The sequence below is a fragment of the Physeter macrocephalus genome, chromosome 15 (assembly GCF_002837175.3).
Source record: "Physeter macrocephalus isolate SW-GA chromosome 15, ASM283717v5, whole genome shotgun sequence".
In the NCBI taxonomy this organism is placed as follows: Eukaryota; Metazoa; Chordata; class Mammalia; order Artiodactyla; family Physeteridae; genus Physeter; species Physeter macrocephalus.
In genome coordinates, this window is record NC_041228.1 from 11037167 (window position 1) to 11065157 (window position 27991).

Consider the following 27991-nt stretch of genomic DNA (forward strand, 5'->3'; position numbering starts at 1 on the left):
CGATGCAGGGAGCGCGGGTTCGTGCCCCGGTCCGGGAGGATCCCACATGCCGCGGAGCGGCTGGGCCCGCGAGCCGTGGCCGCTGAGCCTGCACGTCCGTAGCCTGTGCCCCGCAACGGGAGAGGCCACAGCAGTGAGAGGCCTGCGTACCGCAAAAAAAAAAAAAAAAAAAAAACAATAAAGTAAGGGTTGGGGTACCACTTAATGGGGATAGAGTAGGTGATATCCAAACACAGGTGAGAAGTTGAATCTGGTAAATTCTAAATCCCTTCCAAAACTGAGTTCCTCAATGTAAAAAATTAGGTCTCCAAAAAAATCCCAACTCATGGTTGCTATAATTTTCATGGATTATTTGAAAAAGTGTTTAATTCATTCAGTATTTACATTCATTCAAGACATATTTACACCACGTAAATGCATGAACCAGTAGAGATCCTGGCTGTGCATGTTGGGTACAGTTGTTGCATAAAGGATGGAAGACTATAGTTACTATCTTGTGCCTGTCTCTCCACTCCTGATTATCCATCTTCTTCTGTCTCCTTACTTTTAAGCGTTCCTTCACTATTTTAGAAAGCCAAATTCATCCTAAATATTGGGAAATGTAAGAGTACATTTGTGGCATAATTTTATAGCACGTGAGGGTCTGACCTTCTTTGCAAAACAACTCAAGAAAGAGGAAACTACGTACCATGACTCTCTAAGGTCACTCTCTTTCTAAAATGAAGTGAAAGAAGGCCATGCCAGAACTTCTATCTTTTTTATTTCTTGCCCTCAGGTGCCTTAGAGCTATGATATAAACCTAAAAATTTAGTGAGTTGTTGGTAAGCCATTAAAAGATCAGACGAGGTTCTTGTCACTTGTCCTGAAGTATTAAACTCTCCTTGGAATTGTCTCAGTTGTCCATCATTCTCTATTATCCACTCTGGAAGAAAGACTAGAAATAGTTATTTGTATTTTAAACCACCAAACCTGACCCTTGTTTAGGGTCCTCACTCCCAGGCATTTAACTCACATAATTTTTTAAAGTTTTTATCAACAAATATCATCAATGTGCCACAAATATTGTGTTGGACCTTGTAATTATAATGAATGACATTTAAAAAAATCAGCTTTACAGAAATATAATTCACATACTATACAATCCACCCCATTAAAAGGTAAAATTAAATGGTTTTTAGTGTATTCACAGATTGTATAACTCTTACCACTATCTAACTCCAAAAATTTATAATCTTGAAAAGAACCCTGTACCCTTTAGCTGTTTGTCTCCCTTTGTCCCTTCCCAGAAGTTCCTGACAAACACTAACCTATGGATTTTTCTATTTTGGACATATCATATAAATAGAATCATATAATATGTAGCCTCTTTTGTCTGGCTTGTTTCATTTAGCATGTTTCAAGGCTCATCATTGTCGTAGCACGTACAGCTACTTAACACTTTTTAAAGCCAGATAATATTCCATTGTATGGATATTACATATTTATCCGTTCAGCAGCTGATGAATATTTGGGTTGTTTCCAATTTTTGGCTGTTATAAATAACTTCGCAGTGAACATTGTGTACACGTTTTTATGTAGACATGTTTTGTTTTGTTTTTTTGCGGTACGTGGGCCTCTCACTCTTGTGGCCTCTCCCGTTGCGGAGCACAGGCTCCGGACGCGCAGGCTCAGCGGCCACGGCTCACGGGCCCAGTCGCTCCGCGGCATGTGGGATCTTCCCGGACCGGGGCACGAACTCGTGTCCCCTGCGTCGGCAGGCGGACTCTCAACCACTGCGCCACCAGGGAATCCCAGTAGACATGTTTTTAATTCCCTTGGGTATATACCTAGGGGTACAAGGGCTGGGTCACGTAGTGACTCGAACTTTTTTTTTTTTTTTCGGTACGCGGGCCTCTCACTGTTGTGGCCTCCCCTGTTGCGGAGCACAGGCTCCGGACGCACAGGCTCAGTAGTTGTGGCTCAGGGGCACAGCTGCTCCGCGGCATGTGGGATCTTCCCGGACCGGGGCACGAACCCACGTCCCCTGCATCGGCGGGCGGACTCTCAACCACTGCGCCACCAGGGAGGCCCGGAAAATATTGCTTCTATTTTATGTTTTGGTTTTTTGGCCCCGAGGCATGTGGGATCTTAGTTCCCCGACCAGGGATCGAACCCACACCCCCTGCATTGAAAGGCAAAGTCTTAACCACTGGACTGCCAGGGAAGTCCCTGACTCGAACTTTTTGAGGAGTTGTCAAACTGTCTTACTGAAGGGCTGAACCATTTTACATTTTTAGCAGCAATGTATGAAGCTTCCGTGTTCTTCACCTCCTCACCAGTATTTGTTAGTGTCTATCTGATTATAGGCATCCTAATGGGATCATGAAGTGACTGGCATCTCGTGCTTTCGATTTGCATTTCCCTAGTAACTAATGACGTTGGAAATCTTTCTGTGTGCTTATTGGTCATTCGCATATCTTCTTTTGGTACGTGTCTATTCAGATCCTTTGCCCATTTTTAATTGAGTTACTTGTCTTTTTATTGTTGAGTTGTATGAATTCTTTATATATTTTGGTTATAAGTCCCTTATCAGATATATGATGTACAAACATTTTTTTCCCATTATTTGAGTTGTCTTTTCACTTCCTTGGGTTGTCTTTTGGAGGACTTTTTTTTTTTTTTTTGATCAAGTTCAATTTATATATTTTTCTTTTGTTTATTTTGGTTTTGGTGTTATATCTAAAAGTCTATTGCCTAATCCATGGTAACAAACATTTCTTCCTATGTTTTTATCTGAGTGTTTTGTAGTTTTAGCTGTTAACATTTAGGCCTCTTACATATGGTCCACTTTAAGTTAATTTTTTTTTACAAGTAGTGAGGTAGGAGTCCAGGTTTATTTCTTTGTATGTGGATATTTAGTTTTCCCTCCACCATTTGTTGAAAAAGACTATTTTTTCCTTGTATTGACATTCTTATCAAATATTAATTTATTATAAATATAAGCATTTGTTTCTGGACTCTTGACTTTATTCCATTCGTTTAAATGTCTATCTTTGTGCCAGTATCACACTGTTTTGATTACTGTAGCTTTGTAATATTTTGAAATCAAGAAGTGTGTGTCCTCTAAATTTGTCTTTCTTTTTCAACAGTGTTTTGACTGCCCAGGACCCCTTGCAGTTCCATATGAATTTTATTTTATTTTATTTATTTCTTAAATTTAAAAATTTTTAAGTTTTATACAGTTTTGAAAGGTTACTTTCCATTTACAGTTATTACAAAATATTGGCTTTATTCCCTGTATTGTGCAATACATCCTTGAGCTATCTTGTACCCTATACTTTGTATCTCCCACTCCCCCACTCCTACATGCACGCCCCCTACCCTGATAACCTCTAATTTGTTCTCAATATCTGTGAGTCTGCTTCTTTTTTGTTACATTCACGGGTTTGTTGTATTTTTTAGGTTCCACATATAAATGATATCATACTGTATTTGTCTTTCTCTGTCTGACTTATTTCACTTAGCATAATGCCCTCTGAGTCCATCCATGTTGCTTCAAATGGCAAAATTTCATTCTTGTTTTATGTCTGAGTAGTATACCATTGTGTGTGTGTGTGTGTGTGTGTGTATGTGTATGTATGTATATATAAAATCACATCTTCTTTATCCATTTATCTGTTAATGGACACTTAGGTCGTTTCCACATCTTGGCAATTGTAAAAAGTGCTGCTATGAACATTGGGGTGCATGTATATTTTTGAATTAGTGATTTTGTTTTTTTCAGATATATACCCAGAAGTGGAATTGCTGGGTCATTTGGTAGTTCTTTTTTCAATATAATTATTATTGGAGTATAGTTGATGTATAATGTTGTGTTGGTTTCAGGTATACGGCAAGTGAATCAGTTATACATATACATATATCTGCTCTTTTTTAGATTCTTTTCCCATATAGGCCATTACAGAGTATTGAGTAGAGTTCCCTGTGCTATACAGTAGCTCCTTATTAGTTATCTATTTTATATATAGTAGTGTGTATATGTGAATCCCAATCTCCCAATTCATCCCTCCCTGCCCTTACCCCCTGGTAACCATAAGATTGTTTTCTACATTTGTGACTCTGTTTCTGTTTGGTAAATAAGTTCATTTGTACCCTTTTTTTAGATTCCACATATAAGCAATATCATATGTTATTTGTCTTTCTCTGTCTGACTTGCTTCACTCAGTATGACAATCTCTAGGTCCATCCATGTTGCTGCAAATGGCATTATTTTGTTCTTTTTTTGTGGCTGAGTTGTATTCCATTGTATGTATGTACAACATCTTTATCCATTCCTCTGTCGATGGACATTTAGGTTGCTTCCATGTTCTGGCTATTGTAAATAGTGCTGTGATGAACATTGGGGTGCATGTATCTTTTCGAATTATGATTTCCTCTGGATATATGTCCAGGAGTGAGATGAATTTTAGAATTAGTGGTCAGTTTCTTCAAATAATACATATGGGATTTTGATAAAGACTGTTGGATCTATAGATCAATTTGTTGTATACTGCCATTACAGCAATATTGTTTTCCAATCCACAAACATAGCATGTTGTTTCATTTATTTAGGTCTTCCTTAATTTCTTCCAATGATGTTTTGTGGTTTTAGTGTACAAATTTTTTGTGTGAAATTGATTCCTAAGTATTTTGTTTTTTTTTTTTTAATGCACTTGTCAATGTGACTGTTTTTGTAGTTTAATTTTTGGATTTTTTTCATTGCTAGTGTATAAAAATAAAATTGATTGTGTATATTAATCTTAGATCCTGCACCCTAGCTGAACTCATTTGTTATTTCTAATAGTTTTTGGAGTTTCTTTAGGATTTTCCACATAAGACATTATGTCATCTACAAATAGAGATTGTTTTACTTCTTCCTTTACAATCTGGATGTCTGTTTTTTTTTTTTTTTAATCTACCCTAATGGCCCTGGCTTAAACCTTCAGTACAATGTTCAGTAGAAGTGGCAAGAACAGACAATCTTTTCCTGTTCCTTATCTTAGGGGGAGAAGCATTCAGTCTTTGACTATTAAGCAAGCTGTGGGTTATTAATAGATGTCATTTTTAAGATTGAGAATGAAAGGTCCCTGCTATTCCTACTTTGTTGAGTGTTTTTGTCATGAAAGGGTGTTGTTTCTGCCAAATGATTTTTATGTCTGTATTAAAATGATCATGTGGTTTTTGTCCTTTATTCTATTAATACAATGAATAATGCTGACTAATTTTCATTTGCTAAAGCAACTCTTCATTCATGGAATAAATCCTACCTTTTCGTGGTGCACAATTCTTTTTATATGTTGCTGGATTCGGTTTGCTAGTATTTTGTCAAGGATTTTTACATCTATATTTATACTGGATATCAGTCTATAATTTCTTCTTGTGGTGTCTTTATCTGGTTTTGGTATCAGTGTAATACTAGTCTCTTATAATGAGCTGGAAACTGTTTCTCCTCTTTTATTTTTTTGGGAGAGCTTGTGAACAAATGTATGAATTAATTTTTTAAACGTTTGGTAAAATTCATCCATAAAGACATATGGTTGGTCACGTGCTTTTTTTGTGGGAAGTTTGTTGATTAATAACTTCGTCTCTTTACTTGTAATAGAACTATTTAGGTTTGCTATTTCTTCTTGAGTCCATCTTGGTAGGCTGTGTCTTTCTAGGCATGTGTCCCTTTTATCTAGGTTATCTAATTTGTTGGCATATATTTGTTTATATTATTTTCTTAATAACTTTTTCTATAAGATTCGTTGTGATGGGTTCTTTTAATTTATGATTTTAGTAATTGGAGTTTTCTCTCTTTTATTCTTGGTCAATTTGCTAAATGTTAGCCAATTTTGTTGATTTTTTTCAAAGAACCAATTTTTTTTGGTTTTGTTGATTTTCTCTTTTGTATTTCTATTTAATTTTTCCCATTCTAATCTTTATTATTTCCTTCCTTCTTCTTGTTTAGGGTTTAGTCTGAACTTTTTCTAGTTTGTTAATGTGTAAGGTTAGGATATTTATTTGAGATTTTTTCTTCTTCTTTTTTTTTTGTCTTTTCTTCTTTAATACTTGTGTTTAAAGCTATAGATGTCCTGTAAATGCTATTCTAACTACATTGCATAATTTTTGGTATCTTGTGTTTTAATTTTTTATTCATTCAGCTATTTTTTATTTCTTCTTTGACTCCTTAGTTATTTAGGAGTGTGTTGTTTAATTTCTACATATTTGTGAATTTCCCCAATTTCATTTTGTTATTGAATTTTTAATTTTATTCCATTATTGTCAGAGAACATACTTAGTATGATTTCAAATCTATAAAGGGACCAAATAAAAATTCTGGAGTTGAAAAGTATAGTAATTGAAATTAAAAATTCATGAGAGGAACCCAGCAACAGATTTGAAATTATCGAAAAAGAATCAGCAAACTTGAAGGTAGGTCAATTGTGATTGTCCCATTGGGAACAGAAAACAAAAAGAAAGAATGAAAGAATGAAAATTAGCAGTCTCAAAGACCTATGAGACACTATCAACTGTACCAATACACACAGTCCTGCTAAGCCTGGTTTTTCACTTAGAAGTAGTCAACAGGCAGTGAGTATCAACTGTAGAAAATGTGCACTTCCCTTCACTACCATTCCTACAACTCCCTCTTCTTTCATATCAGGCAGTCTTCACTAACTTTGTGTTATCTACCTAGCTCCCCTGGGAACTGAGTTTTAAACCTCTCAAATAGAACATCAGAGATAAAGGAAAGAATATTTTAGGATGGAAAAGCAGCAGAAACAAAGAATAAGAGGTAAGGAAATGCATGGCTTGCCGGGGGAGAGTAAAGATGAGTTTGGATGAGGAGAATCTCTGTAGGAAGGCAAGAGTAGATGCATCTGGAAAGAATAATGGAGCTAGACTATGAAGAACACATATAGGAAGGCCCTTACATACTATTTTATAGCTCTTCATACGTTTCAGAGAACAGGAACACCAAGGATATTATTTGATCTTCACAGATACCCTGTAAATGGGGATTATAATTATTATTTTACAGATGTGAAAATTAAAGCTGAGACTTAATTACATACATGGAATGTCAATAGTTAGTAACAAAACTGGAACCAAAATCCAGATCTCTAAACTCAGGCCCACTGCCGATAAACAGATAAACAAGCTACCACAAACTAGCGAGACATGAGCCAGAACTTTGTCTTATTCTTTGCTCTGTTGTTGGCACCTAGAACAATATCTAGCCCTTGAGTGAAAGAAATTATTGAATGCTTCCAACCTCAGTCTGCTTACTCTGTGGTTAAATATAATTTTGGCTTCCACAGGGAGTCAACACACAAACAGCTCCTCTAAGGCAGAAAGCTTTAACCAAGAGCAGCTGTTCGGCTTCAGCTTCCTAGCTCCTTGCACAAGCTGAATCAGCTCCATCATTGGGAATTTTCTGTTTCAGAAGGCACTAAGGACTGGGCTCAGTATAGGACTCCTTACAGTGAAACTTGGCCGACCTGTGAGTTGGTGATGAATAGGCTGGGTTAGTGTGTAGAGTTTGTAGGCCATGGTGATAAACAGTTGTCACTTGAAAAACATACTCTGTTTCCAAGTCAGTCCCAATAGCTCTATAAGATGTGACCATTATTTGCTTAAAAAGGAGAATGTATCCCAAGGTTTTTGCCCTCTGAGGAGGCATTCTTGGGACCTTATATGAATATTTCAGTTCCTCATAGGGTATACATGAATCATTTATGAATGATAGGATTTAGAGTGTGGCATTACAAAAGACTACAGCATTTTCAAAACCCAAAGCATGAAAGTTATCTAATATTGTATGTAGTGCAGTCATGAATTAATGGGTACCTAATCCAGATGTAGGTTGGTATATTATAGAGAGAAGCATATAGGGAATCCAGAGGCCTGGGTCTTATACAAGTTCCAATTTAATAGTCCCTAGCCAGTCTCATAATAGCTTTGAATCTCATAATTGTTTCCTATAAAACAAAGATGGATAATTCCTAAGAACCTTCCAAGTTTGTAGTTCATTTACTTGAGCTTTGCAAAGTTCTCTGAGAAACTTCGAGTTCTATGATTGATTTTGTTGTTATTGTCGTTCCTAATTCCAGTTGAAAGGAATGTGAGCTTAGTTACATCTATGACGGCGATCTCAAATGGTTCCAACCAAATTAAATATTTTTTCTAACAACATTTTATATTTGCATAGCATCTTGTAATTTAAAAAAATAACATAGATTATTTAATTTGTTTTACTTTTTCTATAGTAACTCTTAAGGAGACCAGATAGGTGGTGAGGGCTTAAAGGAATTATTCTCATTTTAGACATGAGGAAATAACTAAATATTTTCGGTAATTTAAGTAAAATAACATGACTAATTTAATTAATGGAAGAGGTGGGATGAGATACTAGGTCACCTGATGCATGGCCCAAAGCTTTTAAAATTATTATTAAATAACTACCTATGTGTAAATCATTAGTCTAGACACTGGATATGTCTTTAAAACAAGACATGCCCCAGTTTTCCAGGAGCTTCCAATCTGTTAGACCCATCTTCAGATAATTTGAGTAGATTGTGTGGGAATTGAAGTGGGAATATGAGTTAAGGGAACACAGAACAGGGAGGAGCACTGTCCAACCCAGGGTTCATGAGGGGCTCACGTAGGAGATGGCATCTGACTTTGGTCTTAAAAAAATGGATGAGTTAGCCAGGCATAGGATGGGGGAAGGGCTTTCTTGGTAGAAAAAACAATGTGAGCAAAGGTAAAAAGATGAGAAACAACCATTTCTGTGCAGGGAGATGAGCATAGATTGAAAAGCAGGGATTGGAATGAAATGAAGCTAGAAAGGTAGCTGGAGTCAGATTATGGAAGGCTATATTTGCCTCACTAAGGAGCCTGGACCTTTGCCTGGAGGATGTGGTGGGAAGCTATTGAAGGATTTTATTGTGGGGTCATGACTAGGTTCCATTTGCAGATGGAACTGGCTACATGGAGGTTATGAGATAGAGACAAAACTGGAGACAAAAAAATCAGTTTGGAAGCTTTAGCATGGGGTGGGAAATTCTCAAGTGTTTTTTTGTTTGTTTTGGGTTTTGTTTTTGTTTTATGGTGTTTTCACAATAACAAACCCAAAACAAGCAGGAGGGTAGCAAACTTAACAGAAGTGATCATCTTTCTCAATGAAAGTGAGCTACTTTGGCTCAGTCCTTGGTTGCTTAAAGTTATGCATACTAATGCTCTTAGAGTTGTGATCAGATCTCCTATTATGAACTAACGATATGCTGTAAACAAGATGAAGCTAATACTACTACTAAGTAAAACTGATAGACTACTATAATCTAGGCAGTGAGCTAAGCCCTTTACATTTATATATTAGTCAATATTCCCAACAGCTTTGTGAAGTAGGTATACTTATCACAGATGGAGAAATTGAGGCACAAAGCAAATAAGCTACCTGCTAAAGGTCACATAGCTAATGTGTGACTGAGCTAGAATTCAAATCTAGATAGGATTATTTCCTCAAATATAGGTCTTAATTACTATGAGTCCTAAGTAATAATAGCCAAACTAGAAAAAGAATGGGGGACACAGAATACCAAAAGGAGAGGAAGGGGTGTTGTATATGAGGGAACATGTGTGCCATGAATGTAGCTCAGTGGCAGCTGTGAAACCCTATGGCTCATCGGTGTCAAAGATCCCAATGTCCTCACTGGGAAATAGGAGAAGACTCGGCCATAGTTAGCCATAGTTATTCTCTGAGCCCTGTAGAAATAATGGGGAACTATTTTTGAAGGCTTGGATGAAAAGCCAGTGAATGGTGCTTAAAATTTCCCTAATTGCCCACTCTATTGCTTCCTCTTTTAGGTTTAGTATATAGACTCCACGTTCTGAGTTCTACAGATGTTTCTCTTATTATTTAAAACTTAGATTTTGGGAAACTATACCAAATGCTTAGTTGCAGCTCATTTTTCATGACCATTGTTTTTGCTATAGGCTAAAAATAATCTACTTTGGACCTCAAAGCCATCAGCGTGACTGGTTGTTCCTTCTGGATTATTTTCTGTCATCTTTCTTCAGCCTCTGGCTGAAAATTCGGGAAGGAAAGGAAAAGGGAATTTTGGAGATAAAAATAGATCATAATTCAGGACATTATCCCACTAAATGTAAGCATTAATATTTATAAAACACCAGAACAGCCTAGAGTATTGTAATCATTTTTCAGTAGAATTTACTATGTGAGTTCCTTGAGGGCAGGCGATATGTCTGTCTTGTTCACTGCCATACCCCCACTGTACAAAATTGTGCCTAAAACATGGTAGACACTCAAAACACATCTGTTGGTTGAACAAGTAAAGTAATAAAGTTACTTCTTGCATTCAGATCATAGTTGACTCTCTAATTTTCAGAAACCCATCAAATACGTGTGATGTTTAGGTAAAAGATGTGCCAGTGCAGGCGCACAGGGCTCCCTGAAATAGTGGAAAACTCTGCCTTTGAATGAAAGGATAGGTTGGATCAGTGATATTCTAAAAGTCATAGCAAGGACCAATTTCTGCAAACTACAAGTAGGCAGATTTCAGTTCTTTAAAGGAAATAGTCTGACAGCTAGAGCAGAACAATCATAGAGTCATTGACTTAGGATCTTGTGAGGACCATGTTAACAGATCAAGTTAGATGAAGACTGAAAATTGATCCTTGAATTTGTCAACATGAAACTCACCGATCACTTTGACAAGGTGGTTTCAAAATGGACCAAAAGCCTATTAGGAGTGAGTGTAAGAGAAAATGAGAGAAGGATTGAATACCACTTAGGAGTTCGCTCTGAAGGGGAACAGAGGAATATGGGTTAACAGTAGAGAAAAGGTAGGTTAAGAGAGGGTTTTTTGTGGTTTTCGTGTGTGTGTGTGTGTGTGTGTGTGTGTGGGTGTGTGGGTGTTTCTTTTAGTTTGGAAAGAAGAATAACATGACTGTGCACTGGAGGGAGTAATCCAACAGAGAGGAAAAGTTGATGATGAAAGAGAGAGTGTTGCCCTTGGGTAGGTGAGATGCCCTTGGGTAGGTGAGAGGACGATCTGATACACAAGGTGAAGGGTTGGCCTTAGCCTGAGGCATGCACTGTTCATCTGTGGTGGGGAAGGCAGATGTCCATCACTGATTACAGATGCTGATGGGTGGGTAGATGTAGGGTTGGAGATGGCGGAAGCTCTCTGTTAATCTTATTGCATACTACATTTGGCTTGCATTTTCTTTTCTCCCCTCAAGCTATGTAGTCTCCTTTGGGACAGTGGCTTACAGTTACTTGACTTCTGACAGTTTTAACTACTTGGTAGGCACATTTAAATGAATGGATGAATGACTAAAAGATACACCTACATTTTCCAAATATTAGTGTAATACTGGAAATCTCCAGGAAGTAGAGGTTGGGGGGAGGGAGTTAAAACCTATCTATGCAGTATTTAATGAAAAGAAGGAAATGTTGTAGCTATAAAAAGGCTGTGAATTGGGTATTATCAAGGTGGGTGGAGTGCAGATTTTATGGAATCAGTCAGCAAGTTTTATTAAGAACCTCCCAAGACCCAGCCCTATATTCTGTACTGTTGGGACTTGAAGAGAGGAAAAATGTGTGACAGCTCTTGAAGACTTTATAATCTCATTGTTGAGTCAGGACCTTATATCGCTTGGTGAAAATTCACCTGTCTCTGACTTTAAGCCTTCCAGCATATTAGTTAATGTTACAGGCTTTGAAATTTTAAAAATGACTGGATTTGAATCCAGGCTCTGCCAAGTGGTCAATGGATAATCTTGGGCAAGTTATCTTCTCTGTATCTCAGTTTCTTCATCTTTAAAATGACGAAAGTAATTGTCCCATCTTGTAGGTCGTTATGGGGATTGAATGAGTCAATATATGTAAGACTCTAAGAAGAATTTGAGACATAGAAGTAATCCCTATGTGTTAGACACCATCATACTAAGAAGAAACTTTGAGAATTTGCCCTGATCAGGTAACATAGAGAAGTTGCTCTCTGGGGTGGCTGCCCATGTCCAGATGATCCTCCCAGCAGTGATGTCCTCTTTACCTGGTGACCCTAGCTGTGTTGAATTGAGGAGAGGGACTTGTTGACCAAAGCTGGAACAGACTCTCCCACTTAGGAATCTGACATTGAAATGAGAGACACAGGAATTAAGATTAGTAGGGGGAGAGTCACGTTTGTGGCATCAGCTTAACAGAAAAGGCCCACAAACTCCTAATGCTGAAGTCCTGGAAGTTCCCTTAGTTGGTTTCTTGAACTTCGAGTTTAATTGTTCACTTGAATCTGTAACTTTTCCAATATCTTTTCAATAAATTATCTTTTCACCTGAAGAACAAAAGTTGCTTTCTTTGACTTGCAAACAAATGAGGAAGCTTTGAGATATATAGATTCAACGCTCCATGGAGCTCCCTCAGGGAGAATCATGTATCGTGGAGTTTTCCGCTATTAAGCAGGTCCTGTAATTCATTCATTTATTAAGCTGGTTTTAGTGAGCGCATTTTGTTTTAGTATTGCTAAGTATTAGGATTATGCAGGTGATTCAGACACAATTCCAGCCTTCAAGGAGCTTGAGTCTCGTAGCCAAGAGATTTATGTGCCAGATTCAGAAGAGAAAGGGATTAGGTTAATCTGAGTTTGGGTGAAGTGAGTGGGTGAATGGTGGTACCATCAAGTATTGTTGGATATGGACAAGAATTGTGGTCTTCAGAGAAACAATCTAGAAGTACCCTTCTAGTGAGATGTCAAACTTTTTTTTGCCTTCACACTTCTCTAAGTACCTCCAAATGATTCCCTTTGAAACAAAACAAACATAAAATTTGGAAATGGAGATCTTTGGGGCTGATGAAAATAACATTAGAAATATGTGCTATTCTATTTATTTGTTAAAGGGGATAACATACACCTCTCCCAATTTTGTTTATTTGATTTTTATGTTTTAGTATGGTATCATATTTTTAAGTACAAAGAATTTTTCCACTCTGGCCACTCTTAATTTTGCCTTAATTTTGGAATACTTATATCCTAGTTGATCTTTTCAATTTTATTTCTCACTATTCCTCTATAAACACTTTATACTCCACATGCTAGCATCCTTTACATGCTCCATATATTCCTCCCTCTGTGTCTTTGTTCACACAGTTCTTCTCCCCTTTGCCTGAAACAATACCTTCTCATGATTTCATGTATAAGTCATTCTTGGGTTTTGAAATTCAACTAAAATGTCGACCACTCTATGAAGAAATTTTTATCACCTTTCAACTGGGAATTCTTCTTTCAAATTCCGTAACAGGTTATCTGTACTTCTTTTTACAAACTTTATTACTTGATGCCTCATGTAGTTATTATTTGCAGCAATTATCTGGCTTTTTAGAGCTGTTTGAGTGCACTCAAGCAGAATGTTCTAGAGAGTCTGTCTCATCTCTTCCATAAGAGCCCCTGCCCAAGACTTTGGGAGGTCTTCTGAGATTGAGAAAAAATACGTATTCTTTTAAGCCCTGATACGTGAAATGTAGATTTTTCTAGCTGACTTGATGGGTAAAATGAAAAAGAGATGGATTTCTGACAAGGAATGAGATAACATGAGCCTTGAATATAGACAATAGGAAAGAAAGACTAAAGAGAGCGGAACAGATCAGTTGAGATAATCAGACATAGACACCTTAATGACTAAGCCAACATAGGGAAAAAAAGGACAAGGAAGAAGAAGAGCAGGCTGAGTACTAGAGTGATGACCCAAAGTAGAAAATGTATGATAGTTTGGATTCCTCAGGAAACAGTCAGATATGGAAATTAGCATGTAGATGTTTTCTTGTGGGGTGTTTTGGGATTCAGTACACGTGGAAAATAATGGAAGGAAATAGGATTGGGAAGTGGGAGATGTCATGCTTCAGTGCAGTCAGCTGACCCTGTGGGGAAGTCTAAAGATGAGTTGACTCTTCAGAGTTGTCCTGAATTGGGCCAAAAGGTATAAGCCTTTATCCCCAAGTATCAAGTAGTCCTTTGATGTAGGCCACCCCAGGAAGGGGCATGCCCTCTGGCAAGGTGACTCCTTGCAGCAGAGGTGCTCTCAAAAGGGATTGACAGATGAGGTTGGGTAATAAGTCTTTGACTATGGAAGGGAGATCTGGGCAGTGCACCACAGTGTCCAGCCTGAGGTGTTTGTGAGCCTAGGGGCCATGTGGGTGAACTGGAAGACAGTGATGAGGTTATAAAATTAGCTTTTAGCTTCTGAACCTTGGACCTAAGTAGCCTCAATAGGATGTAGTTTCCATCAATCAATACACTGGTGACCAAGATTATCATATCAATAGTGACCTCTATTTCTGATGGGAACAATGACAGACAACCCAACAATATGGGCACAGTGCCTTTTTGCACATAGTAGATTATTCAGCAAATGACTGTTGAGTGAATGAATGGCCAACTAACTCCGCTGAAATCCTAGAGAGCTGAATATTCTGTTATATTTTATGAATCTCTCCTCATTGCCTTTGAAGTCTCTTGCATAGTCTTCTCCTTAAATCCTGGTTTAAACCAGCAATGTACACCTTCATGGTCATAAGCTTGAGTTATTTTTTTTTCTTTTTATATTTGGAAGGTACCTCTTCTGTACATTGTCTCTCCTCTTTGGCATTGAAGGGAGCTTTGCTCCTTTGTTCTTTTTGCACCTGAGGGATGCGTGTATGCATGTTTGCATACATGGGATCTTCAGCCCACCTTTCTCCTGGCCTGGAGTGACAGTTTCTCATTTACAATGCCCCATCTTTACCATCCAGGCACAGGCAGATCCTTGTGAAAACTCAAAAAGTACATAGAAAGAAGAGGCAGGTTCTTAGCAATGTCCTTTGACCAGCTGCCTGGATCTTACTTGAGCCTTTCCTACATGAATCTAAGCCTTGAGTGGCCTAGGGCTTGTTCCCCAGCTTTGGTAAAATCTAGACAGAATGGGAAAGTCATGAATTCAAAAGATGAAAAACTAATTTGAGGCTCAAAACAGATAGTCCTAGGGAGTCATAGTTCCAAGAAGAGGAAAAGGGGATGAATTACAAATTAATTAACCTTTGCTAATCCCAAATTTTCTCATCTGTAGAGATAATAGCACCTAATTCATATATATTATTGGACTAAATGCAATAATATGTGCAAAACACTTAGTATAGTAGCTGGTATGTAGTCTTCAATAAACTGACATTTTATTGTTTAATATTAACAATTATTATTACAATTCAAGAATGAAGTATATAGAGTAATGCATAAAATAAAATGCTAATATCCTTAGAAGCAGCTAAAGATATGGACAAAGATAGTAGGCAGTGGTGGCAGTGATGAAGTGGGCTTCAAGTCAGTAGAGAATAGATATTTGTCATACACTTGTAAGACAAAGAGATGGGACACTGGACTGAAGACTCAGGATAACTGGTATTCATCAAGCATTTTCCCATAGTGATTTTAGGCAAATATTTCATTTGATTAAGGATCCATAGAATCATATTTAAAATAATATTATGGAATAGATATTATTGTTCTCCACATATTTCTCGTGTTCCTTTATATTTCTCAGCTTCCCTCATAGTTCACTTGTGAATAGTTCAAAAGTCATGTGTGTATAAGAAAAGATGTGTGATCTTCCAATTATTTCTGCCCTTGCCATGGTGATTGTGGAGAATATGGATTGAGATAAAGAATCCACAAGATGGAAGCAGATTGAAATACCTGAGTTACCACATGGAAGAGAGTTGCATTAGGGAGATACTGAACTTTCAGTGTGAGCAACCTATTATGAGAACAGTAAATACAGGTTACAAGTTAAGCCATTGAGTTTGTGTGTTTATTTATTTGTTAATGGAACGTAGTATAGCCTACCCTGACTAACACAAATGACATAGGATTAGCTGACGTATAAGACTCCTTCAAGCTCTAATGGTTTTCATTCTGACCATTAGAATGAGTGGATAATGGGGACACACTGTACATGAACATAACTTTATCCTGTGTGTTGTCACTGTGGATCTTAGGAGTCACTTTATAAAGACTTCACGTCACACAGGTGACAATTGGGGACCATGACAGTAATCTTGACTTTTAGTTTTTTTTTAACACATACACATGTATATATATGTGTGTATGCGTGTTCTTTTGGCATGAATAAATATTTCTGTTACTTCTTTTAACCGCTTTGCATTCTTGTATACTCTAGCTCAAAATGAGATTAATAAGCAGAGGCCCAGTGAACTCATTTTAAATTTTTAAAAAAATTTATTTATTTTTAAAAAATTTATTTTTTATTGACGTGTAATTGATTTATAATATTCCAGGTGTACAGCAAAGAGATTAAGATATATACATATATATATATATTTCAGGCTCTTTTCCACTATAGGTTATTACAAAATATTGAATACAGATCCCTGTGCTATACAGTAGGTCCTTGTTTTTTATGTACTTTATATATAGTAGTGTGTATCTGTTAATCCCAAATTCCCAATTTATTCCCCCCACTTTGTCTTTGGTAACCATAAGTTTGTTTCCTATGTCTATAAGTCTATTTGTTTTGTAAATAAATTCATTTGTACCATTTTTTAAGATTCCATGTATAAGTGATATCTTATGATATTTGTCTTTGTCTGTCTTAGTTCAGTTAGTATGATAATCTCTAGGTCCATCCATGTTACTGCAAATGGCATTATTTCATTCTTTTTTTTTATAGCTGAGTAATATTCCACATATATATATACCACATCTTCTTTATCCATTCATCTGTCTATGGACATTTAGGTTGCTTTCGTGTCTTGGCTATTGTAAATAGTGCTGCTATGAACATTGGGGTGCATTATCTTTTCAAATTAGAGTTTTTATCTTTTCTGTATTTTTTTTAAAATACCAATTTTGTGAAAGAGAAACCTGGGAGAAAATTACTAAATTAGGATTCAGTAAGGCAGAAGAGGTGGAATGATTCCAGGACTTACTTAAAATGGATAGAGATCATTATAAAGCTTTGCATTTAAGTTAAAAAAATAAGTAGATATGTATGTATATATACAATTAGCACGTTGTGTCTAATACACAGATCATGTACAAATATTAGGAAGTTCCAATTTGCAAAGTCAGTGTGAACAATGTACATTTTGGCAATAACAACCACAATACACACACACACACACACACACACACACACACACAGATACACACATACTCAAACTCTAAATCTATGCAAACTTTAACTGTATTAATAATATTAGAGCTAAATAGCTACAAGCTGGAGTTTTGAAACAAAATATCTCTTATTATCTGGATAAATTCAGAAAAGTTATTTTCTCTCTCTAAACCTCAATTTTCTAACTTGTGAAAAGGAAATAACAGTGCAGTTAGTTACCTATTTTATGGGATTATTCTGAGGAGTGATCAATAATGATGTATCTAAAATGCATAACACAATGCCTGGCATAGAGGAAGCACTAATAAAAGTTATCTGTCAATGTAATTAAATAGTTTCGGAGAAGAGACTATCCTCATGTGATAGAAGATTGTTTACCTTTCTGACTGACAACACTGTGTGTTTGAGATGATGTGAAGGTAACTTCTGTATTGATGTGATATTTTGGACCAGATTACTTTCCATTTGAAGATTATTTGAAAATATATTTACTTGACACCTACCTTTCATAAAGAGGCTTTCCTATAGAGCTAAACATATTGCCACAGTCTGAAAATTGGCATTGGTTTCTGCCTTTCTCTACCCAGCACAGCAGAGACATCACTTGCTCGCTTCTCAAAAGGGGCAAGCTAAAAGTCTGATTTCCTACAGAAGAGTGGGAAGGGACATAATGGCTGTCTTATCATCATTTGGGATTTTTTAATATAAGTTCACAGTGCACAATTTTTTTTTGGAAGGAGTAAGATCTATTTTCCAAATGCCTAATGTGTAAAAAATGAAGACCTTTTGTCTCTTGCACACAGTAATTGAAGAACTGACTTAAAATATGTTCTTCTTATTAAAATTAACACTAATCAAAAGAAAGTTCAAGTGGCTATATGGAGACAAAGTAAACTTCAAAACAAGAAATATTACCAGCTGTAAAGAGAAACATTTCAAAATGACAAAGGGGTCAACCCCCCAAGAAAACATATGAATTCTGAATATATGTGCTTCTAGTGGATAAAGAAGATACACATATACAAAAGAATATTACTCAGCCATAAAAAGAATGAAATAATGCCATGTGCAGCAACATGGGTGGACCTAGAGATTGTCATACTGAGTGAAGTCAGTCAGACAGAGAAAGACAAATATCATATATCACTTATATGTGGAATCTAAAAAAATGGTACAAATATCATATGATATCACTTATATGTGGAATCTAAAAAAAATGGTACAAGTGAATTTATTTACAAAACAGAAATAGAGTCACAGATGTAGAAGACAAACTTATAGTTACCCGGGGGAAGGGGGTGAGGGATAAATTGGGAGACTGGGATTGATATATACACACTACTATATACAAAATAGATAACTAATAAGGAGCTACTGTATAGCATGGGGAATTCTACTCAATACTCTGTAGTGGCCTGTATGGGAAAAGAATCTAAAAGAGTGGATATATGTATATGTATAACTGATTCACTTTGCTGTACAGCTGAAACTAATACAACATTGTAAATCAACTATACTCCAATAAAAATTATGAAAAAAATAAATATATGTGCTTCTAACATGAAAGCTTTGAAATACATGAATCTTCATGAAAAACATGAAGTTTTTTTTCCGGTAAAAATGAAATTTATTTATATTTACAATAATAAGGTACATATAATGTTGTGGCATACACTTTTAAAAAAAATTTATCGTTATAATCATTTTTTTTCCTAGTCTATAATCTTTTTTTTTTTTTTAATTGGGGTATAGTTGTTTTACAATGTTGTGTTAGTTTCTACTGTACAGCAAAGTGAAGTATAGCTCCCCGTGCTATACAGCAGATTTTCATTAGTTATCTATTTTATACATAATTAGTATATATATGTCAATCCCAATCTCCCAATTCATCCCCACCCCCCCTCCCCCTTTGATGTCCATACATTTGTTCTCTACATCTGTGTCTCTATTTCTGCCCTGCAAACCGGTTCATCTGTACCATTTTTCTAGATTCCATATATATGTGTTAATATATGATATTTGTTTTCCTCTTTGACTTACTTCACTCTGTATGACAGTCTCTAGGTCCATCCATGTCCCTACGAATGACCCAATTTAATTCCTTTTTAAGGCTGTGTAAGATTCCATTGTATATATGTACCACATCTCCTTTATCCATTCATCTGTTGATGGACATTTAGGTTGCTTCCATGACCTGGCTACTGTAAATAGTGCTGCAGTGAACATTGGGGTGCATGTGTCTTTTTGAATTATGGTTTTCCCTGGGTATATGCCCAGTAGTGGGATTGCTGGGTCATATAGTAATTCTATTTTCAGTTTTTTGAAGAACCTCCATACTGTTCTCCATAGTGGCTGTGTCAATTTACATTCCCACCAACAGTGCATGCAACGGTGGTTTTTATAGAGCAAGTTTTTAACTTTTTAATGTACAACTTGTCAAATTATAGTTTATACTTTTTGCATTTTTTCTAAAGAACATTTACCTTATGTCATGAAGATTTTCTCCCATGATTTCTTTTAGAAGTTTTATAGTTGTAGACCTATGATCCATTTCAAATTAAATCTTGTATAGGGTTTTGTTAATGTTTGTATATATGTAAGGACTTTGTTAAAATATTTGCATATTAATATCCAAATATCTCAATATCATTCATTGAAAAGGTTATCCTTTCCCCTATTTTATTATCTTGGGATCTTTGTTGAAAATCATTTAACCATATATGTGTATCCATTTCTTAACTCTCTATTCTGTTCCATTGATCTATGTATTTATCCTCATGTCAATATCACACTGTTTGATTATTGTAGTTTTATATTGGGTCTGGAAATAAGGTAATAGGAGTCCTCTAACTTTTTTTTTTCCAAAATTGTTTTGGCTCCTTTGAGTCTTTGCATCTCCATATAAATTTTAGGTTCAGTTTGTCAGTTTCTACAGAAGTGTCTGCTGGGTGGGGGGTAGAATTGCATGGAATATACTAGTCAACTTTGGGAAAATTTATACCAGAATATGAATGTAAAAATACTTTAATATTCCATTATATTTTCTGGAATTTCCTCTTTTTAGTGTTTTTCGTTCATTCTTGTAGATCTGGGTTTCCATCTCAGATTATTTTCCTTTACACTGAAAAAAAACGTCTTTTAGCATTTCTTATAGCGATGATCTACAAGGGTTAAATTTTTCCACCTTCTCTCTTAAAATGACTTTATTTCACCTTTATTTTGGAGACTGTGCTATATTTAGACTTTTGGGTTGATAGTTTTTTATTTTGTTTTGTTTTTTCCTTTAAGTTCTTTACATTCTTCCATTGTTTCATGGATTTTTTTTTTTTGCTAATAAGAAAATCAACCAATAGTCTTATCTTTGTGTATCAGTAAATAATGTCTCTTTTATTCCCTTTTGCTACTTTTAAGATTTTCTCTTTATCTTTGGCTCTCATTAGTTTGAATATGATGTGCCTAGGTGTGGTTTGCTTTGTTTTTATCCTGCTTCAGATTTATTAAGCTTCTTGGAATTGTGAGTTGATATATTTCATCATTTTTGGAAAACTATTGTCCATAATTTTGTCAGATAATTTTTCTCTCCTAGTTTGCCCCTCCTCTCTTTCAGCAGCTTAAATTCACATATGTTAGAGCCTTTGATGTCCAGATGATACCTCATCCTCTTGATTTTTCCCACTCCTTTGCTCTTTGTGTTTCAGTTTAGGTAATTTCAACTGACCTGCCTTCAATTGACCTAACTTTTTTCCTTTGCTAATCCTGTCTCCTGATAATCTCTTTAGATAGATTTTTCATCTATAATATCAGATTTTTCATTTTTATTTTTGTAGTTCCCATTTTAAAATTCTATTTCCTCTCTTTTTAAAGTGTGCTTACAGCTTTCCACTAGATTCTTTAAATATTTCAAAGTCTCTATATGATATACCACTATCTGGGACATGTTTGCACTTGCTTCTTTTTTATCTTGATTCTTTATTATCTTGACCTCACATTTTCTTGATTCTTCATGTATCTCCTAATTGCTATTTTATTTCAGATATTATGTGTAAATAACTGTAGAGATTGAGATAATGTTTTTCCAAGAAAAGGTCATACACCTTTTTCTCTCAGGCTGCTAATGTGGAAGGCTGAGCCAATCTAACCTGTAGCTGAGCTGGGTCTTGAATTTATGTTTATTTTATTTAAATTCAGAACACTGAACACCACCAGCTTCTAATGATTTGAGATCAGGATTAGGAACTTTTCTTCAACTGGCTGGAAGTCTGAGCACCTCGACTCTGGAGATCTCCCTGTGGTTGATAGCCCATCAACTGGCCTTCCAGACTATGGGAAAGTCTCCCTTTGCATTACAGATTTGGGAGCTTCTTTCAAGAATGTTCCTAGATTTCTGCTTTTCTGGGACACTAAACTCTTTCTACCACCTATTTCAGCCTTTAGAGACCTGTTCATGCTGTGAAGGTTTGGAGAGGATTCCAGAAGATTCTCTCAGTCTTCCGCCCCATCTCCAGCACCTTCTGTCTTACACTGTCCTTCTCTGCTCCAGTCTTTGTCATCCACTGTCTCATGCTTGGTATGGGCTTGAAGTGCCTCAAAGGGGTTTCTCAGTTCTCACTCCGAATACTGACCGGTAAGTGCAGACTCATTCTGTGACTAAGGCTCCAAATCTTCACATCAGCTTACTCTGCTATTAGAACTTCACTAAACATCTTGCTGTTCCTTCCTTATCCATCAGTGTTGGATTCTGCCTACTCCTGCCATACATCACTGATGAAAGCAACAAAAGCACTGTTCTCACTTAGAAGGACTTGTCACTATCTGGAATTGAGTTTGCTTAGGTTTTAGTATCAGATTTCTAATGAGTTCTCTGATGATAGCAGCTATGATTTTATGGTTTATACAGCTTGTTCTTATTGCTACTGTGAGAATGATGGATTCTTATAACTTTTCATGTCCTAACTGAAATCCTATAATTCCATATTACCACTATTGTTGTTTAATATTTTACTACCTGGGTTAAGTGTTGGCAAATAATGGTCAGCAGGCCAAATCCAACTAGCTGTATGTTTCTATAGCCTGTAAGCTAAGAATGGTTCTTACATTTTTAAGAGTTGGGGAAGGGAAAGGAGAAGGAGAAGGAGGAGGAAGAGGAGGTATCACAGAGCATGCATTCCCCTCAAAGCTTGAAATATTTAGTATCTAACCCTTTACAGGAAATAATTACTGACTCCTGACCTAGGCTGTGCCAATTTCTGTGCTATAGGATTTTTTTTTCTGTGAGAAAGAATGATAAGCATTTTGTAATATGGCTGCACACATGGAGCAGAGAAAGCAATGTAGGGGAGAGAAGATACGGAACATGGGAGTGGGGTGACTAAATGGTGCAGGACGCATGGGCTGTCCTTGAAACAGCTCTTCTGTGGCTTCGATTCAGAGAGGCATGTAAAAGATATAAAATCTCTTTTGAATGATTTCCTGAAATAGTTCTTCTGGCATTTTGGTTGGGGATATAGTATTGCCCAAACAATGTTGTCGTGTTTTGGGGACACTTTAATATGTATTATATGGAATCTTGGCCCTGGCACCCTTAGTAGCAATGGTGGACAAACAGAATTAACTCTGTACGAACTCTGTGAAGAGAAGTCACTGGCTCAGCATCCCACTCAAATGACTTCATGTCTGGGCTGACCAAAAACACCCGTTGTGAGGTCTGTGCTGTGGAGATTGGGTCCTGACAGACATAATGACCCTTTATCTAAAGCCATCCAAATCCTTTTTCCTGTCTTTATGCTTCCTTAGTTATCTCTGCTCCAGATAGCCAGGTAATGACTGCCGAAAATAGAAACAGCAGAATCAGGGGCACTGTCACTGTGTTAGGGGCACATCATTTAAACATGATAGAGGGAAGTTAGAAATTTGTCACTCCATGTCCCTCCAAACACTTTTGTTTCCTTCTGTTCACAAATTATATTTGTTTCATATCCGCAATCTTTTGCCGGGTTTAAGGAAGTGAGAAGAGGAACTTTTCTCATGCTTGTGTACCAGGCCATCAATCAGTGAGATTGTGATGAGCATTTATTAAATACTAAGACTGGTGGGGTTGTTGCCTTCAAAACCCTCCAACGTTCTAGTTACTGTAATGACTGTTCATGTACTTCTTTTTGTATAATCCTCATCACAACCCTAAGAGTCATTTACCGTTATTGCCATCATGATCATGATCATTGTCAATTCTGTTTTATAGATCAGGAAACTGGGACTGAGAGAGATTCAGTAAATTGCCATGTATTATGCAGCTAGATGTGTAGACCTGGGTCTCAAACCAGGACGTCAGATTCTGGTACCCGAATTCCGGGCTCTGGCCTCTGCACCGCAGCTGTATCTCAAACTCATTGCTTTCTCTTGGGCCTACTTTGGAATAATTAAATGATGCGATTATTACCATCACTTTTTATAGGCTGTTTGTGTACTGGTGCTTTTATAATAGCTGCATTCTGGCACACCTGTAGTAGTCAGTTATCTAACATCTGCCCTTCAGAGGTCCAAGAATTTCTCTTTTTCAGTGTCAGTGGATTTGAAGCCGCAGAGTTTAGCACCCACATAGATTCCTGGAATGCTGAAGAAAGAAAATTTGCCATATAATTCCCACTGTAATTACTGGTCTAATATAGCACACAAACCAAAGACTTGATTACTAGAAACTTTTCTGATAATATGAGAAAATCATTAATTACTAGGGATCAAAGACTACCTAGAAATCATTTCATCATACTCCATTGATTTGTGGATGAGGAATCTGAAGTTCAGAGTGGTTAGGCAGTATGTCCAAAATCATTTACTTGCTCCTGATGAGACTTATACCCCTATTTTCCAACTCAAAGCCGAGTACTCTTTCTATAGCTGCATTGAGATACTGCAGAATTGCCTCTTGTGAGCATTGTAAATTACCTGAATGCAATTATATTCATTCAGCATCTGTCAAAAAAAGACAGAAAGAAATTGATAATTTTAAAATGGTACCCTGACTTAACTCCATAGCATATCCTAGAGTGAGCATAGCTGTGGTTTGGAGTCTCTGCTTCCCTTCGATAATCTCAAGTCTTAAGGCCCACCTTGTCTCTCATTGACCATCTTCTGCCTCTTGGTATGGTTCCAGTGTCTTAAAATTTGCATTTTTGTGTGTGTAAATCTAAGCCTAGTACTTCATTGCTCAACCAAAGAAACAACAATCTCCTTAAAAACTGAAGGAAAAAAAACTGGTTGTGTTGGCTATAAGAGAGTTGACAATTGTATGGGTACTGGTTTCCAAAATTATTTTGGAATAGATAATAGATTTTCAAGGAGAATTAATGCTGAGCACAGTTTTCTTCCTTTGCATTGATTTTAGAATATAAGCTTTACCTCTCCCCCTTCCTACTCCTGGTAGGATGGGATTCCACCATCTCCTTCTTAACAATGGCCCCTATTCTCCAGTAATGTATGGCTTAATACTTAGAGGGGAAATATGTTTATTAAATATTAAAACTCTTATTTAAGTGTTGCTCCCCTTTATATAACATTTTCTTCTCTTTTCCTATATTCATAATTGTCAGTCTAGTTCATTTGGGAATTCATCAGCTACATTAGCCAACCCTCACTATAGCCTGCTCTCTTCTTTAAATCTTTTTATGATTAATACATTTATGCCTTATTTTTACCCCTAGATTTTAAGTTACTTGAGGATCAGTGTCTTTTACCTTGTATCTTATTTCAATACTGTCTTATATACATAAGGCATCCAATAAATACCTCCTTTTCTGAACAAATGTCTGGAGACACATCTCAAGAGATGTAACATGATTAAACTCTTAAGAATCTGGATTTTGTTAAGCAGTTTATATACATCATTTCAAAAATTCTAAGAGTTAAGAAATTTTGAAGTGGAAGGAACAACTCAGATCTGGAATCTGAGCCTGGGAAAGGTTTAGTGAGTTGCCAAAATCAGACTAGTGAGTGTGGAGTGGGGCCTCTGATTCTGCATGCTGTGTACTGGAAAGGGTGATAATGATTCATCCGCTAGTGGATACGCACTACTGCTGCTCGCTGAGACACGATATCAGGCAAGCCTTTGCACAAGCTGTTCCCTCTACCTGGGACATCTTTTACAGCCATCATTCATTTGTCAAGATCTGGTTAAATGTCTCCCCCTCTGTGAAACTATCATCAGGCAAATTATGCCTTGCAAGTATGCACTATTTTCCATCACTCCATCACAGCCCTGTCAGCCCTCACGGTAAATATCTGTCTACTTGTCTGTTTTCTTCAAATGAAAGACTGTGTTCATCTACTCTTATCAGCAACTCCAACAATGTGGTTAATTTAAATAATGAATTGAATTTGCCCCTTTACTATGTGATTTCCTTCCTATAATCCCTTAAGAAAAAAAAAAATCCAACCTTCAACTGTGTGGCCACAAAATTCCTCACTGATCTATAGAATCTAAAGTCCCATGCAGCTCAAAGATTCCTTGTGTTTGGCGTGGTCATTCAGAGGTTGAGAAGTCACAGCTGTACTACTGCATTTTCTTCCACATTTGTCAGGGAGGGTAGAAATCCAATCATTTTTCAGGCTTTGTCTTGTGAGGCTCTGAAAGTGCTATATACAACAAGCTTATAAATTATCTCACCTCTAAACCCTAGTGAGCTAGCTAGAGGTGATTCCATCTCTAAGGCAATGTTCACAGTTATCAGATGGTTCCTTTGACCTTGGCCCTGATTGCCCCTGAGCATAGCATAGCTATCTTTGAGCAGAGCAGAGGGAGATTTCCCTCACATACTTCTACATGCTTCCAGGAGGTGAAGTGGTCATGGGTTAGATGGCAAAGGAGCACACTAGACCCTCAATCACTGGGTGTCCAGAGTAGAGGGAAGCAAGGTCCCCTAGCTGAGTGGAGTTTCTTGGCATTTGCATGTGCACAGTTGGGTTTGGTGACAACAAGATGGCCCAGCTTCTAGGCTTTGAAGGAGCTGGCAGATAAGAAGGATCAGTTTCTGCAAAACCCTGGCAGATCTTTGTAACCTTGTGGACAGATGCTGATGACTCTGGCCTTTGGTCTTCTATAGCAATGCCTGGGAAAGTTGTCCAGTCCCAGCAGCCTGAAGTCAAAGGAAGCCCTGCTAAGTGGTCCCACGATTCCAGGGACCTATAGCTTTGGCATGCAAGGGTCTCAAGGAACCTTTAAAACCCTCAAGACTTCTCTACACCCCAGACTTCAAAATAGTATTGATTTCTCCTTCCCCTTTCACTCTGTCAGGACCAAACAGGTGCCAACCCCTCAGCATCATTTGAGGACATCATTTCGATATGTTCTCTCCTTTCCAGTTCCCTTGTTTCCCTCTTCCCTGTCTCTGCTGCCCATGCTGTGCATCAGTTTCCTCCCTGCTCTCCTTTCTCTGGCCTCTGCCTAGATTTCCTTATAATCTTGCAACACACACCTGCCATTTGGTTTTCCAAATTAGAGAACAATATTGAAGAAAGAGGAGATGTGTTTACAGTCAAACATACATGATTCACAGGGCCTGATAATTACCAAGTACAACCCCCTTGAACTCCAGGTTTTAGTGTTTCTATTTAAAAAAAAAAAGTATATATTTTCCCTACTAAGATTATTGTAGGATTGATATCATGTACTTTAAGCAGTTAGTACAATTTATGGAATAAAGTGGATGCTGTCTCCTTTATTATGCTGGTCCCTTCCTAAACATCACAATAGCTCACTATGTTGGATGTATATGGATATATTGGAGACATACAGACATATTGGAGTTAAATAGATAGATAATATGTATATAGATATAGATATATCTGTTTATCATCCTATGCACTGCCTATAATTGCTTCTATATCGCCTATAGAATAAAATCCAACCCCCTAACCCTGTGTTCAAGTAAAAAAAAATGAGGTTCAATTGACCTATTACTCTAGTTGCTATTCCACTCTGCCCCTTCAGTACTGGATGCTTCAGCCAAATCGCACAACCCACTGTGCCTCAGGCTCTTATTTCTCTATGGTTTGTTCTTGATGTCTTCTCCACCCAGAAGAACATTTTTTCTGTCTTACAAATTGCTTCTCCTCCACAAACTCAGAATTAATCATTACTTTGCTGAATGACAATCATTCATAATCTAGATTTTCTCTGACATTTGTCATTTTTCTCTTTGCATTTTTTTGAATTTTATTTAATTTTTTTTTTATACAGCAGGTTCTTATTTGTCATCAATTTTATACACATCAGTGTATACATGTCAATCCCAATTGCCCAATTCATCACACCACCATCCCCACCCCTCCGCGGCTTTCCCCCCTTGGTGTCCATTCGTTTGTTCTCTACATCTGGATCTCAGCTTCTGCTCTGAAAACCGGTTCATCTGTACCATTTTTCTAGGTTCCACATACATGCGTTAATATACGATATTTGCTTTTCTCTTTCTGACTTACTTCACTCTGTATGACAGTCTCTAGATCCATCCATGTCTCAACAAATGACCCAATTTCTTTCCTTCTTTTGGCTGAGTATTATTCCATTGTATATATGTACCAGAACTTCTTTATCCATTCGTCTGTCGATGGGCATTTAGGTTGCTTCCATGACCTGACTATTGTAAATAATGCTGCAGTGAACATTGGGGTGCATGCATCTTTTTGAATTATGGTTTTCTCTGGGTATATGCCCAGTAGTGGGATTGCTGGATCATATAGTCATTCTATTTTTAGTTTTTTAAGGAACCTCCATACTGTTCTCCATAGTGGCTGTATCAATTTACATTCC